At 34.0% G+C, this 15,165-nt stretch overlaps 1 pseudogene; it reads right to left on the bottom strand.

Moving 5' to 3' along the window:
- Nucleotides 1-7,309: 7,309 nt before the first annotated feature.
- LOC106316277 lies at nucleotides 7,310-9,349 on the bottom strand (annotated as a pseudogene).
- Between the last annotated feature and the right edge of the window lie 5,816 nt (nucleotides 9,350-15,165).

Here is a 15,165-nt window from a genome sequence, read left to right as displayed (position 1 = left end):
CCCCCCCTCAAGTTGGGGCATACAAGTTTTGAATGCCTAACTTGAGAAGAAAAGCTTCAAACTCCTTGCATCCCAATGCCTTCGTCAGTATATCAGCCAGTTGATCTTTTGTAGAAACATGAAATGGTTTGACAATTCCTCGAACAATATCATCACGAACAAAATGACAATCTGATTCCACATGTTTGGTTCTCTCATGAAAAACCGGATTGTTACTAATATGAATAGCTGGTTTACTATCACACATTATTGTCATTGGCTCATCATGACTAATTCCGAACTAGAACAGCAGAGTCTTAAGTCCTCGAAGTTCTGCTGTCACTTCTGCCATTGTTCTGTATTCAGCTTCCGCAGACGAGCGAGAAACTGAATCTTGTTTCTGTGTTCTCCATGATATGAGCGAGTCACCAAACTGCACAAACCAACTCGTAAGCGATCGTCGAGACAATGTGAATCCTCCCCAATCAGAATCACACCAGCCTGTAACATGCATTGGAGAATCGTCCCTGAGCAAAATTCCTTGTTCCGTTATACCTTTCAAATAGCGAACCACCTTCAATGCAGCCAGCCAATGTTCTTGTCGAGGTTTATTCATAAACTGCGATAGAACATGAATCGAATAAGTGAGATCAGGTTGAGTGGCTGCCAAGTAAATTACTCTTCCAACAAGACGTCTATACGTCTCAGGGTCTGCAAGAAACGGGCCATCAGCCCGGCCAAGCTTATGATTTTGATCGATAGGTGATCCAGCTGGTTTACAACCGAGAAGCCCAACCTCTGCAACAATGTCTGTAGCATACTTTTGCTGACACAAATAAATACCAGCCGGACTCCGAGCCACTTCCAGACCCAAGAAATATTTAACCGGACCCAGATCCTTCATACGAAAACACGTAGCCAAGTAGTCTTTAAAAATTTGAATCTGTTGAGGCGAATTCCCAGAGATGATCAAATCGTCTACATAGACCAGAATCCAAAGTCGGATGCCACGCTTAAAATATATGAATAAAGTGTAATCTGACCGTGTTTGTTGAAAATCATAAGTTCGTAGTGCTTCTGCCAGTTTTACGAACCAACACCGTGGAGCTTGTTTAAGTCCATATAACGATTTTTGCAAGCGACATACACGAGTTTCTCCTGGATTTTTGAAACCTGGTGGCAATTTCATGTATACTTCTTCTTCCAAATCTCCATGGAGAAAGGCATTATGAACATCCATCTGATGAACTTCATGATTTTCTTTTGCGGCGATATCAAGAAAGAGTCTCACTGTAGTCATACGCGCAACTGGTGCAAAAGTTTCAGTATAATCAATCCCGTCCTCCTGATGATTACCCATCACCACAAGACGAGCCTTGTATCGTTCAATCGTCTCATATGCCTTATATTTTATTGTAGAAACCCATTTACAACCAAGTGCCTTCTTTCCAGGAGGTAGATCTTCAAGTCGCCATGTGTTCGCACCTTCTAACGAAGTAATCTCAGTATCTACCGCGGTTCCCCAACGTTTGTCTTTCATTGCCTCCGCAAAGGATCTTGGTTCCATATGAGTCGATAAAGCTACCACAAAGTCCAAGTGTTTCTGTGAAAAACGTTCACATGACACAAAATTACAAATGGGATACGTTATACCTGAGGTTTGCTGAGGAGCGAGTGCTGAGGTAGAGAGAGAGAGGGGTTGATTTAGTTGTAACAGTCTGAACAATATAATCCTTAAGCCGTATTGAGACAAACTTCTGTCGTTGCCCTCTACCAAGCGTAGTCACTGTGTCGTGAGTCAGAGCTTCATGTTCATCTGCAACTTGAGTCTCATTATTCGAACTGTCATGTGTGGGTTCAGAGACTATGTGAGGAGAGTTTTCTTCATTGCTTTCAGTATCAAAGGTGTCGTCAGTCGTAGTAGTTAGTAGAGGTTCATTCACTGCTTGAACTCGTTCACTTTCGGCAAACGGAAACGTATCTTCCTGAAACACCACATCTCGTGATACGAAAATAGTTTTTCTCTCCAAGTCATATAATTTCCATCCTTTCTTTCCGTACGGATATCCCAAGAACACGCAGCGCGTACTTCTTGAAGCAAATTTGTCTCCTTTGTGGTCCGAGTTATGAGCATAAGGCAAGCAGCCCAAAACACGCAGGTGTTTGTATCCAGGGGCATGACCGAATAAAACCTCAAACGGAGTCTTATTCTTCAACACTTGGGAAGGAGTTCCATTGATTAAATACGCAGCTGTGAGCACACATTCACCCCAATACTCAATAGGTAGACTTTCCTGGAATCGCAGTGCCCTTGCAATATTCAAAATATGCCGATGCTTGCGTTCAACTCGTCTGTTTTGTTGCGGTGTATGAACACATGAAGTCTTATGAACAATCCCTTTTTCTTGAAAATATAGTGTGAGACAAATAAATTCTGATCCATTATCGCTCCGTATACGTTTAACCTTCTTAGAAAACTGTCTCTCTATCATGGCGACAAAGTTTTGAAGCTGTAGAGGTGCCATAGTTTTGTCGGTCAAGAGATACAGCCACACTGCCCTTGAATGGTCATCTACTATAGTCAGAAAGTATCGAGAACCACAAAATGCAGTAGTTCGATATGGACCCCATAAGTCACAATGTATCAAATCAAAAACTTCATTCGCATTATTTAAACTGTCTGGAAAATATTGGCGAGTTTGCTTAGCTCGAAAACAAATTTCACAACTCTTAATAGAAAGCTCATTACTACTACTAATAGAATAAACAACTCCAGGAATGCTTTCTGTCACTTGTAGAGACGGATGACCCAAACGTTTATGCCAAAGAACCAACTCATTACGAATCCCAGTCTGCAGAGAAGTCACGATCTCAAGTCCTCGAAAACGGTACAACCCCTCTCCCTCTCTTTCACCCTCTCCAATCAGCATCCTCGAAGCTCGGTCCTGCAAAATTATGAGTTTATCAGTTACTTTCCCCACTAGATAGTTATCAGTAACAAGCTGTCCAAACGATATTAGATTTGTGTGAAATCCATCCACAAAGAAAACATTCTGCAGAGACAGTTTAGATGTAAGCCGAACTGTTCCCTATTTAAGGGTTAAAACATCTGCTCTAGCCGGCAACACCACAGAGATAGGGTCAATATCTCGAATATTTTCCAGCAGGTCCAGTCGGCCGGTCATGTGGTGAATTGCTCCAGTATCCATAATCCAAATTGTATCATGACTCTTACCGCTTTGATGAGTCGTTACTTTTCCTGCATTAATCAGTTTCTGAACCGTTGCCCATTGCTCATCAGAGAGCCCACTCAGTCCTTGACGATCGGCATCAGTCACCTCGCCGCTCTGTCCAATTGTAGCCGTGTTGATCTGTGCCACATTCGCCTTTGGAGTAACTCCACGTCCACGACCAGTTGATGTGTATTGACCACCACGATTCTCAGACCTGTTGCGTGATCTATCTCCCCACCATTCTGGAAATCCAATGACTTTGTAGCACGCGGAACCTTCATGTCCCATGCGACCACACACCGAACACTTCTTCGTCATGTCCCGAGTTCCTTGTCCACTTCTGTAGCCAGGCGTCTCACCTTGTTTATCACATCTCTTGTGAACACAGTGCATGGTCCAGAGTTTGTATTAGCTTGAGCTGCAAAGCTCATCACGGAGACATCAGTTGTTGTGTTCAGACGCAACGTTTCATTCTGTGCTATCGTTTGATACACAGTATCCAAATCCGGAAGTGGAGAGATTGCACAAATCTGCGATCTGATGACGCCATGAGCAGAGTCATCCAAACCAGAGAGAAAATCATGAACTCGTAACACTTCTCTTTCTTTTTCATGTGCAGAATTGAGATCACACTCACACTTATTGCAGGTGCAGGTTTTTGAGTTCATACACTCTGCTATTCCATCCCATAGTTTCGTCAAACGTCCAAAGTAATCATCTACTGTTGAACCATTCTGCTTACATGTTGCAAGCGAGTTCCGAAGCTGTTGCAGTCTAGCTCCACTTTTGAGAGAGAAGCGCTTTTTGATTATTTCCCAGAGATCTTTGGTGACTTCCCTTTTAGAGATAGAAGACCTGATCTTTGGTTCAATTGTCAGCTTGATCCACCCAACCAGTAGATGATTGTTAGCTATCCAATCTTCAAGGGAAGGTGATCAGAAGCAGGTTTCGGTAGGCTTCCATCTAAGAAGCCAAAATTTTTCCGAGAGCTAAGGGCCATGCGCAGATTGATAGCCCATTCATCATAGATCCCACCATTGAGTAGTGGCTGAGAAATCACAGCTCCAAAATTATCATTCGAGCTCAGATCATACGGAGATATCTTCTTGTATGTCGGGTCAGTTGTCGTAAGTGACATCGTGCACTATGGTTTGAATCAATAGGTTTGCAGAGAGACTCCTTTGCGATGGCAAGAAGAGTCCTATCTAGGTTTCAAAATCGAAATTCAGAAAGAAAATAAGGTTTCAAGCTCTGATACCATGACAAATTAGGTTTCAATATCTGTTTCTCTTATTCATTAAGCTCAACAGAGCCGTAACATATATCTCATACGAACCGTCATAGGCTTTAGTAATATAAGAAACTATACATAATAGGATATATGATCAAATCTCTATAATATATTCGTATATATCCCAATAGTTGTGAATAAATATATGATATTTTGTTTATAAATCAACATATGTTTATATTTCTTTTAATATTAGTGAGTGAATAGAATTATATTAGTTTTGATTCTAAAAATATTTATTTATTTAAATATATAGAAAATTATTTATTTATTTAAATATTAGAAAATAATCAAGATTAATGAAAGAGTTAAAAAATGGTAAGAAAAATACAGTAAATAAATATTAAAATATTATTTAAAAAGACAGAAACAAAATAAAAATAACAAAGGGGTCAATGGAAAGATTTGACCTCGATACAAGGGGGCAACTTATATATATATATATAGAACTTTAACCAAATTATCTCACAATTACTTAACTTATCTATACAAGAAAATAATTTGTAAAAATTCACAGGGGTCAGCTGCCCCTCTCACGTATACATAGCTCCGCCACTGATGTCAATATGTAAGAAGAGTTTATAAAACAATAAAAATTAAACAACGAGAGCATATATACTACTAATTAAAAAAATTATGAGCTAATATATACTACAATGATAACTTTGAGCAAATATTCGCCATTAGAATTTATAAGAAATTGTATATCCTAAAACAAATTAAAATTATGATTATTTTCACAAAACAAAATTAAGATAAGATTTGAGTTTGCCAGTTTTATACTATAAAGTTTAAAAAATATTTTATTTTACCAACAAAGAAACTAATCCAAGGAAAAGTGTCTACGTGTGAGTTTGACCATAAAAAGGAAAAGTCATTAGCGCGTGTTAGGTGTTGCATTAAGACTAAAGAGGACATACTTAAACAAAAACATATCGTATACTATATTATGTTTGTAGAAGACAAGACATCGGTTTCTTAAATGTGTGACGATAAATTTCAGAATTCAACCATTAATAAAAATGTATTCATCAGGCTTATTATGTACTATGAGTTTCTACACACTTTACAAGTTATGTACATCTAATCTAATATTTATTTCGAAGGTCAGTCCATGGGTTCAATGCTTAACACATTTTGTACAAGTTTCTTATATTAAAACTGGTAAATGGTAGAAGGATATGTTCTGTAAACAAGGAAGATGCGACATCGGAGTTGATATTGTATTAATGTCTGCTTTAATTCTTCTCCTACTTCACTTGTTGAGTTTTTAATGACAAGAAATTAAGATCTTTGGTACTTGCAAGGGGCTGACTTTTCTGTTCGCAGATAAGAATATACTATATTTTTTTATTAGAATTAGTTTACAATAGTATAAATTTATTAAGAATCAAAGAAAACATAATTAAAAGTCAAACCCAATAAGTACTAACTATCAAGATTTGAGAGGATTGCAGTCCTGTCAAACTTTGTTGCCATCCTTCAAGTTTGTCTTTGGACCCTTTAATCCGTTACCTAACCTCATCTTATATTAATGCTAATCTCTTTGTCTTTATTTGTCATTTGTGGGTTGGGTTTGTTCGAATCTCGGGATTTTTTTTACACCACGACGACCTTCTCAGACCACATGGCCTTGTTTATTGGTCATAGAACATTTAACACACTTTTAACTCAAATTCGAAACATACATACATGACCCAAGTGTTTAAAATTGAAGATTCGAGTTACAGAATGGCATTAATTCAGAATACATACCTAAGAGCACCATTATCACTAAAACTGGTTTTGGGTTTTTAATTTTTTTTTTCTTTTTGTTTTGTTTGATTTTGAAAAAAAAAGGAACCAATTGCGGGTCGCCACGTGTCAGTGAGACCTGCAAACAGAACAAGAAAAGACCAAAAGCGATTCTTATATAGCGACTTCTGCAGCCGATTTTATTTATGCAAATATGCGGGCCCCACCCTTTAAGAACCTTGTTAAAAGCTGGCGATAATCATAGCCTAAGTTTTCATTAACTCTGGTATGTTGCGGAGGGAAATGTATACCTTGGTTTTCTTTACAGTCTAAATATAATTTTTGTGTTTCGTCAATATATACAAGTTTTGACCCGTATGTGAAGAACCCACGACATTTAAACACAAACCAATATGTTACGTTACTTGGATGGTTAAAATTTGACAATGAATTTTACTATTTTATAACAAACGTTTAGAAGTTATTTCTTAAAGGGATGTTCACAATATCCATGTATGTAACTTCTAAACAAATGACCAAGAGTGTTTCAAAAAAAAAAAAAAATGACCAAGTAAATGTAACCAAATACTGGTAGTCCAGCGGCGAGAGTTAATATGGAGCAAGATGTTAATCCGCCTGTTTTGAATTCGATTCAAGCTGTGAACAAAGTTGTTACTACTTGGCCAGTCCAAATTTCGGTTTTTGCCCGTACAGTTTACATAGTAGTCTAGTACCTATGATTTAGCTACTCTTAACATTAGCCGAAATACATTTCAAATTAGAATTAAGCAGTGTGATATTCAATTCACTCTATAATACTAAATATATTTTTTTCTGGAACTGACCGGATTAGATGATTAGACATATTAACACACCAAGTAAATGTGGTTCAATGGCTAAATGATTTATCTTAGGTTTAGAAGACTAAAGTCCGAGTCCTCTCGCAATTTTCATTCATACGTTAACCACTACATACACAAAGACTTAAAAAGAACAAAATGTTGAATATTACAGATATCTTCCTTGATTGTTAAGAACAAAATATTATTAATCTTCTGAACATTATAAACAAAATGACTAATCTAATGAGTACCGTTCTTCAACCACAAATTGCTAGATTTTTATATACAAAAACAAAATAGTACTCCAGTAGAATAATGAAAAAACTAAACCATAGAGAGCTCAATGATCACCTAGTACAGCAACCAACACATTGCTTGATCAAATGTTCCGTACCAATCCTCTACACTCAACATAAAACTATATTTGCCCATTAAACGTTAGTTTTCACGTTCAAAATCAAATGGTAACTTAATTGCACCATGACACATCTTTTTTTTTTTTCATCATTATTATTCTTCCTTTGTTTATTTATTTCAAATTCGTAGCAGCAGCCATATTCCTGGGCTTCTGTGATATTTCAGCAAATGATGGTCTATCTATTGGCTCAGATGCCCAGCAACTTTCCATCAATCCCTTCCATTCTGGATCACACCTTTGTGGGATTTTCAAACGCAATGAATTATTCACTATACGGAAGCACAGTGCATATCTGCGTAAGGTTCTTCACAAGTGAGCAACTCCCACATTAATTACAATCCCAAACGAGTAAAACATGGATTTAAAATGAGAGATACATTGCTTTTGCCACTCAAGAGCTCATGTGCCATCCATGGCAAAGTCCCGCGAACATCTCCTGACACCAAAGTCTTCTGTTTCACCTTAGGTAACCCCAAATCGCCGATCTGGAAAGACACAGATTTTTTAGAAATATATAAGCTTGTTCGTCGTTATATGGGAGATGATCAGATGATAAAGAAAACTAGCCTTGCACACAGGAAGCTGAGGATCTCTTATGTTCACAAGAATATTCTCACATTTCAAATCAAAATGAACTATGTTCTTTCCAAGTAGCTAGATACTCCACCCCAAAAGCAGAATCCATAGATATTGATGAGTCTTTTGCCACGATCAATTGTTCTGGAGGAGTCAACCAATGTGATGTCAGATATTTGAATCCCCTATATGAAAATATTACATGATGCATGAATATATGAATTGTATACCTGTGTTTCTTCTGCAAGAACTGTTTCAAAGATCCGTTAACCATGAACTCAGCGAAAGTTGCTAGAGAACCATCAGGACCATCACGAACTATCCAATAGAAAGACAAAACGTTTGGGTGATGCAATGAGCTCAGTAACAGAGATTCTTTCCAAAATCGTTCTATCTACAAAAGCAGATAAGGAGTAAGGAGAGTAACTACTAGAGTTAAACATTGATGGAAATTTGTAAAAGTCAGGAATTTAATTATTACCAAACTCAAACGCTCAACTGATAGCTCCGCCCCTTCAGGAGACGCAGCAGAAGAACTAACTTCTATCATTCTTTCCTTCAGCTAAGGTTTGAGGCTTATATAGGCAAGGAATATCGTCTGAAACACCAAGTATTAACATAGTTAAAATTTTCGCCTCTCTGAGACCCCTTGGCCTCACCTCTTAAACACAATCTGGTGTCTGCGTAATTGGTGCAGCATTGAGGTTTGCCTGTAGCAAGGGCCCTGACAAAGGCTTTAGCACCTGTAGATATTAGTTATTCACAAACTGGCTCTCAGAACACCCAATTTGGGTCTAAAGGGAAGATTCAATCTTGAAAATGGGGATTAGGGTAGTAAGGCTGGCCAAGGGAAGACATTGCATCAAAGCCAGAAATGTTCTGCCGAGAACCTAGAACCGACCAAGACACTTTGATTCTCTGCACCGATAGATTATCGACAAGTACTGTCTACCGGATTCCTCATATTATTATGATTGGCTGTGCCATTGACTTGCTGCATAGGCAAGACATAAGCGCCAACTACATGATTTGGAACGTTCTGCCAAATATTCTGCTGCGGGTGGATGTTGAAAAAACATGTATTATCATGTTATAGTGTGAGCTAGGAAGGTGCATGGAACATAAGCTCAGACACGACAAGATGTTGAGCATTCGTAAGGAGTGCTGATGTGGCACTGTATTAAGGGAAAAAATTACGTGGGCTTCAAGAATATATGAAGATCTGTGTGTTGTTTATAAAAAAATCCTAACTAATAAGAAGAGAATAGTGGGCTTGAGAAGTTTAGGTTTACTCAGTTGGAATATAAAGAGAACGAGGTGGTGGCAGGAAGCGGTTACGCCTTTAAAGTTTGATTGAGATATCCACATGGATGGATGTACGTAATGTCGTCCCACCAGACAGTTGAGAGATTTGTTGGTGGTTTTGTTATAGAGAACTATACTCGTCGGAGAAGAAAATGAGTTGTAGTTATTCTCATTATTGTAAATCTAGATAAGTTTGGTAGGCACGAGTATGTGTTGGATACCATATAGTAGATTTTTTGCGGCATTTTCTAATAAATGAGTTCTAGACGTCCCGGGGACGTAGGAAACGAAACTCATTAACAAAGTCTATGTGTTCTTTGCTTTATGCTCATACATACTCACACACATGAACACACTTGCATAAGAACATGTAGACTAGCCATGAATATATTTTTACAGATGTGGCTATGACTTAATTAGTGATCAGTGAGTATTTTCAGGTCCTGGAGCATACATATTATTCCCATAATGAAACCAACGCTCCTCACCCAATAGGTTTGACGAGTTCAAGGGAATGCCACCGGTAAGTTTATCATAAAACACTTCATTTGAAATTTCGGGTCCAGCACGATGGCCAAGAGGATAACTCATCCCAGGACCATCGAGAGTGTAATGATCACTTAGATCTGCCACTGTGCCTCTGCATTTATATTTCGAAAACATAGTTTAGAAATTATTATGTACGTGATCAAACGTAGGAACGTTTACCAATGGTACTTAAATCTGAAATAAAGATAAGATCAAATACTTTGATTGTATAGCCAGCTTCTTGTTCTCGGCGTGCTGAACGTAGGTTGGCTTTGTCATCGCCTGCATCCTGGCTTCAATACTGTATATATCTCAAGAAAGGACGTACAAAAGGACGGACTCATGAATGTGTGTATCTTGTTTAAAAGGCTTACCAGCAAAATCCAAAAAGACAGAATCATCCTGGATCCACAAATTCAAAAGCCATGTAACCGCATTTTCGGTCCATTTTTTCTACATCTTGGAACAGAGCCAGTTTCATAATTGAGCCTTGTTGATCATCCTTAGATCATGCTCACCGACAAGTTTTGTGGCATTTGTAAACTTAATTTCTTTGTAAATACCGCAAGAAGTTTTACATAGTCAGTGGGCAAGATTTTATCTATTAATAATATGAATCTCATTTAATGCTAAGAATTGTGTTTTTTCATAAAAAAAAATTAAAATTAGGTTTTTCTTCTAACATGCAACTATTGGATTTTTTTCCGAAATAATTATCTTAATATCTTAATAATTGTCTTTTTACAACTATTAGTTTTAAGAATTGTATATTTTTCATTATAAGAGTTGTGTCTTTTCATCAAAAACAAACTGAGATTAATTTTGTTTTACAACATGTAACTATTGGAAAAGTTAAAAAAAGTAATTAAAATATCTAATAAATATGTTTCTACATTTTTTCAACATGACTATTGTATTTTTTTTTAAAAAGCAGTTATAGTATCTTAATAACTGTCTTTATTTGTTTTAAGAATTGTGGCTTCTCATTATAAGAGTTATATCTTTTCATAAAAAATAGTGATTCATTTTGTTTTCCAACATGAAACTATTGGATTTTTTTTTTAAAAAATGTAGTTAAAATATCTCAACCAATGTTGTCCAAAAAAAAATCAACCAATAAGTGTCTTTCTACAATTATTAGTTCTAAGAGTTGTATCTTTTCATTATAAAATGTCAATTAATTTTTAATAAATTGTTAAAATATCTCAACAAATATCTCTTCTATAATTATGTGTCTTTTCATATACAATAGAGTGCCTTTTTGTAATGAAGTGTCTATTCATAATATATATATATATATATATATATATATATATATTATAAATGTATTATCTTATAATAACTATGTACTCTAGAATGCAAACAAATGTTAAAGGTTGTGTTTTATCATCTTCAAAATTACACTGATTTAAAAGAAGTTATCAAAAAATATAAATATGTGTCTTTTCATCCTAACAATGTGTTTCTTCATCCTAAAAGTTGCATGAATTTTAAAAAGTTGTCAAAATGTATAAATATGTGCCCTTTCATCATAATAATTACATTGGTTAAAACATTTTTCATTATGCATCGGTTTGAAATATGTGTTATTTCTTTAGTGAATCACAATTACACGTAAATATGAGAGGATTATTAGTAATTTAAGTGAATCTTTGCAAGTGTTTGGTGGAACAGTTACAACTGTTTAAATGAAACATTGCAACTAATGGTGAATATAATTTTTAGTGATGAACTATTACAACTATTGGTGATTGTGACCTTTCATGATAAATCATTGCAACGAATGGTGAATATAATTTTTAGTGATGAACTATTACAATTGTTGATGATTGTGATCTTTGGTGATAAATCATTGTAACTTTTGGTGTTAACCAACCATTGCAACCTTTAGTCTTCTATATAAGAAGTTGTATACATTGACAAGTCACAACAAGAAACACACAACAATCACAAATAAAATAGAAAATGGAGAGATTCATTGATCAAAGTCTTTGGAAAAACACATAAACATAAAGAAATCTTTTTCTTATTCTTATATCTTAATCTAGTCTTGAAAATTTTGTTTGAAAAACCGATAACATTTTGGAGTATTTATATCTCAATACCACCTCGCCTTCAAAAATGCTATTTAATTTTTTTTAATAAAAACCATTAATGATTTAAAAAAATGTAAATACATAATTTATAAAATTAATTAACTTTATTTTCGTTAGTTTAATATAATAAGTGTTGGTGTTTAATAAAACTCTCCTAAACTTTTAAGGCAATATTATAAATGAAAAGGGTCATATCAATATAAGTCAACAGACTTTTGATACTATATCCAATTTCCATGATATTATTTCTCAAATAAGAGAACAAGTAAATAAATATAAAAAATAGTAATTGATATTGTTATCGACATAGAATTAGTAATTGTTTAAAAAAAGTACAAACTAGTAATTCTAGAATTGTCTTTTTAATAGGAAAAAATTACTATATATCATGAAAAAGAATAATTAAAATTTGTTTAAAAAATGATTGGAACTAAATATCATGTGACAACTGTAAGAAGAAACCTTAAATAATGGAGACACAATTGTATGCAATATTTATTTTGATAGGAATATAACCGGAACATGAAACTTCATATAAATATATATTTAATACTTTGTAAAATATATTTTAATTATCAATATTAAAATTTATTATTTATATAATTTGATTATTTATTTGGTATCGAGAAGAGTTGATTGTCGCCGATGGTTTATATACATCATCCTTTATAATGTTTAACAAAGATTTTTTTCAAATATTCTAAATAAATTACCAAGCGAATTAGTTGAATTTGTAAGTTATTCTAAATATATAAAATTATAATTCGACTTATAAAAACATTTATGATATTAAATAAATAATATACAGAAAAATTACATTGCCAATGATGCCAAAACAATGTAGTTATGCCATTTCAAGTGAAAATCTTGTTGGTCAAGAGTTTATTTTTCTGTAAAAATTAAATCACATAACTTTAGTTCTAATTTGGTTGGTATAAAAATCATTGAAACAAATAAAAAACATTGATACTAATAAGGTGCTTAACAAATATTTTTAGTTAACAATATATATGATATGTGTATTTGTGTGTTATTTCATTTAAAATATTTTCTTGATATGTTTTTGGTTATTTTCTCATTTTACCTATATTATACATTTTAAATATTTATGGAAGTCAAAGGATATATATTTTTCTCTTTTGCAATATAAAAAAAATAAATTTAAAACAACAACAAAATTTTTTATATACAAATATAAATTATACAAAGTGTCATATAATTTTCAATAAAATGAGTTCACAATAAAAACTTTATGGTGTATTTTTTACGTAACAGTTGAATAGTTTATGAGTAATTTTTTATTATTCTCAATTTTATCTCTGTTAATCAAATTTTATTCTAATTTACCTAAAAAAATACGTTTGTTTATTCAAAAAAAAAATCTGTTGAAGAGATGCATCTTTTAAAAAAATACTATAAATGTTGTAAACGTGTATCATTTCAATAATGTTAATATTTTTTAAGTTTAAATAATATTTCAGATAAAAATTAATATGTTTATATGAGTGTACTTTACCTTCTACTGCTTAAATAAATTGAAATACATTTTAGACTCACTGATAAAGACATTTTAAAAAATATTAAATAATGACATATTTTTCAAATATAAAAATTAAAAGATGATGAAGTTATGTTTGAACAATTATAAAAACATTTCACACCTTATGGAAACAATACAGATGAAAAGTAATAAATATTTGGGCTTTTTGGAAATATGATTCAAAATTTGCCGTCAAACACAAAACTAACCCATGTTTTTTTTTAAATTTTGACTTGCCTCTTTCACCCCCAAAGTTCAGATTATTCACGAAAATGCCATCATTTTTTTTTTTTGAAAATGTATATTTTACTCTATCACCCTCATCTTCCCCAAGTATTCACAATATTGTCATTGCCATTAATACACCAACCACCATGAACAACCAATTCGAAGTTCTTAATGCACCTAAAAATCGATTTACACTCTTTCTTTATTAATTCTTATGAACCAAAAATAACATTTCTTTACTTTCTCTCCATATTCATAAAAAAAAACCCAAGATTTTAATTCTAAAAATTTTATGGTTCATAGAGCCATTGAAGCTTACGATTCTTGGTGGGTAACTTTTGTTTTAGATTCTGGGTGCTTGGAGAAGACTTTTGTGTGCTAAACAGTTATCTCACTGGTTGAAACTATGAAATTAGTTTTTTTTTTCCAGATCTGTTCGTCCAGACGACTTCCGGGTAAGCTGTCTGGCTGTAGACGACTTACATGGAAGTCTTCTGGTTAATGCAGAGGTTAATTTTGCAGTTGACTTTTAAATGTGTTTTTCTAGACGACTAACATGGAAGTCGTCCATCTTTGTTTGTTAAAAAAAAAATCGAGACGACTTCCATGTAAGTCGTCTGAGGTAAACATGTTAGTTTTGCATTTGACCGGAATGTCTCAGAAATTTGACTTTAAGTCGTCTAGTAGGAAATTAAAAAAATCAATATTTTGTTATACGTCTCAGGTTAGTTTTGCAATTGAAAAATAAAACAAAAAAAATTATTTTTGTCTAGACGACTTACACGAAAGTCGTCCATCAGATGACTTCCACGAAAGTCGTCCATGATTTTATTCTGAGATTCTGGTCAAACCTTGCTTATCTTGGACGACTTCCATGTAAGTCGTCGGACGGACGACTACCGTGTAAGTCGTCTAGAAAAGAATAATTTTTTTTGTTTTATTTTTCAATTGTGAAACTAACCTGAGACGTATAACAAAATATTGATTTGTATAACAAAATATTGATTTTTTTAATTTTCTACTCGATGTAAGTCGTCCAGGAAAAGTCAAATTTCTGACACAAACCGGTCAAATGCAAAACTAACTCATTTTCCCTAGACGACTTACATGGAAGTCTTCTCGGTTTTTTTTTTTTAAAACAAAGATGGACGACTTCTATGTATGTCTTCTAGATTAAAAATCAATTGCAAAACTAACCTAAATGGACGACATCCTAGAAGTCTACCAGACGACCTCCGTGGAAGTCATCTGCGCCAATGTTTAATAAACTTTCATTTTCTCTAAACTTTAAAGACTTTTTAATTTTTTTTTTGTTAATTTATGTATATTAGTCAATATTGGATCTATAGAATGATATTTATAACTTAATTGGTGATATTTATAAGGTTACCACTA

Source organism: Brassica oleracea, chromosome C9 (assembly GCF_000695525.1).
Source record: "Brassica oleracea var. oleracea cultivar TO1000 chromosome C9, BOL, whole genome shotgun sequence".
NCBI lineage: Eukaryota > Viridiplantae > Streptophyta > Magnoliopsida > Brassicales > Brassicaceae > Brassica > Brassica oleracea.
Note: the sequence above shows the minus strand (reverse complement) of the source record. Positions and strands in the feature narration are given on the sequence as shown.